The sequence below is a fragment of the Aplysia californica genome, unplaced genomic scaffold (genome assembly GCF_000002075.1).
Source record: "Aplysia californica isolate F4 #8 unplaced genomic scaffold, AplCal3.0 scaffold00975, whole genome shotgun sequence".
Lineage (NCBI taxonomy): Eukaryota > Metazoa > Mollusca > Gastropoda > Aplysiida > Aplysiidae > Aplysia > Aplysia californica.
In genome coordinates, this window is record NW_004798245.1 from 191,175 (window position 1) to 193,407 (window position 2,233).

The following is a 2,233-nucleotide window of genomic DNA, read 5'->3' on the forward strand; positions in this document are numbered from 1 at the left end:
AGAGAGAGAGAGAGAGACGAGGGAGAGAGAGAGAGACGAGGGGGAGACGACTTGCAAATTTCAAAATTATGTAGGTGGTGTTGTCGTTAGGCACCCCGCCGTCTAACATACATGGCATGAGTTTGATTCATGAGTGAGTAGTTGGGGTTTTGTTTGTTTTTGTTTGTGTTTTTGTTTTGTTTTTTTGTTTGTTTGAATTTGAGTACTTGTTTTCCATAATTTGTCTCTTGGCACCTTTTATTCCCGTCAGCCTGGATTCACCAAAACAGGCAAGGTTGACAGCCTTCCCCCTGATTCCTAAATAATCCAAATTGCGTTGATTGTGGCGTAAAACACATATAATTTCGTTTTGTAAAGAGTACGTGCATGTTTCTACAATATTACTGCTGACACTGCTTTGTCACTATCTTTCTGTCTTTCCTTTAATATGTGTTTGTCACTCGTAAATATCTGCCATTCTCATGTCTGCATAATTTTCACCCTACCATAATAGCCTTATGTGCAGGGTTGGAAAATTTTTCACCGCTGCCTGGGAATTACAAAGTTCTATCTGACAGTTTTGAGTTGCTAAGACTATGAGGTCAGAAATCAAGTGTTCTATCTGCTCTATCAAAATCGTCAGATTATTCCGGATCGTTATCAAGATATTCAAAGAATTGCATTCGAAAAAGCTTAACATGTTGTGAAACACAAAATGTTTGACGTGGAATCTCTCAAAACTAGGTACTGAGTAGATAGAACGTTGTAATTCAGAATTCCAGGGTGGCGACTCGTCACATTATAGCTGCGAGTTTGCAAATGTCAAATGAGGCAAAGTTCTGCCCCGTTCATCCCTCTTCACCGCGAAGTGACGTCATACTTTGCAGCCGCGCGACGAAAGGAAACAATTAATATTTCCTTCTTTGTGTGAGGCATTAGGAGTGTCTATCGTTCATATTATATTATTATGTGTTTGTCATTCCTATGTGTCTTTGTGACTTCTATATAAGCTTAACATTACCACATCTATACATATAATAGTCAATCTTATGTATAATTAGTGTAACCACAGTGGTGTATCACCTCGTTGTGTGTTTGTCACCTCTGTGTGTGGGTTTTGTTACATCTACCGTTCCCTGCTTGCCTGTTTGTCACTCCTGTTCGTGAGTTTGTCACTTAGATCTATACATTTTAAGAAACCTTTGGTGTAGCCGTAATGCGCTTCATGATCAGTATCTTTAATGACTGAAGGTTTATCAAAATGTGTACCGAATAAACGGATTGATCGTTGCCCGCAGAAGACATGTGTTCGGTTCTCGGGTGGGGAGACGACATTTCGTCTGTCTTTGTACTGGTACGCAGTGTCCCTCTCCGCCCCGGTCAGCCCTGGTAGGAAGGGTTAGAGCATGCCTCCTCAATTTTGTCGTTGGGGGAAGTAAAATACTCTTATTTTTTTTTAAAGTTCTTGAGTAGGCAATTAAATTTGTCAATTCTGCTATTCGAATGTGCCACAACTCCTACAATAATCATGTCAATGTGTTTGATAATTAATTATACGTGTGTTTGTCACTATTGAATGCGTCTGCTGCTTGTGTTTGCTACTTCTGTAGGAGTGTTACTTTTGTTGCGTGCGTTACTTGCATCTTTAAAAAAGTTTTACTTCTGTTCGTGTGCTCCTTACTTCTTTGGGAATGTGTTACTACTGCTGCTGTTCTTCTTACTTCTTTAGGAGTGTGTTACTTAAATTGCGTGTCTTCCTTACCTTTTAAGAAATGTGTTACTCCTGCTGCTGGTCTTCCTTACTTCTTTAGGAATGCGTTACTTCAGTTGCGTATATTCGTTACTTCTTTAGGAATGCCTTACTTCAGTTGCGTATATTCGTTACTTCTTTAGGAATGCGTTACTTCAATGGCGTATATTCGTTACTTCTTTAGGAGTGTGTTACTTTTGTTGCTTGAGTTTCTTATTTCTTTAGAAGTGTGTTACTTTTGTTGCGTGGTTTCCGCACTTCTTTAAAAAGCGTTACTTCAGCGTGAGCTTTCCTTGTTTGGGGATCTTGTACGTGTTTCTTACTTTTTAAATTTCTTAAAAGAACGTGTTATTCCTACTCTTACGAGTTTGTTGTTGCTGTTATACGAGATAGCTCAGCCTAGGTTCGTGGTATCTTAATTGTGTGGCCCTTTGAGAGGGAAAACTGATAACTGAGAACTCACCATTGACAGCTCAATACAGGAGGGAGTTTAAAGCATAATAT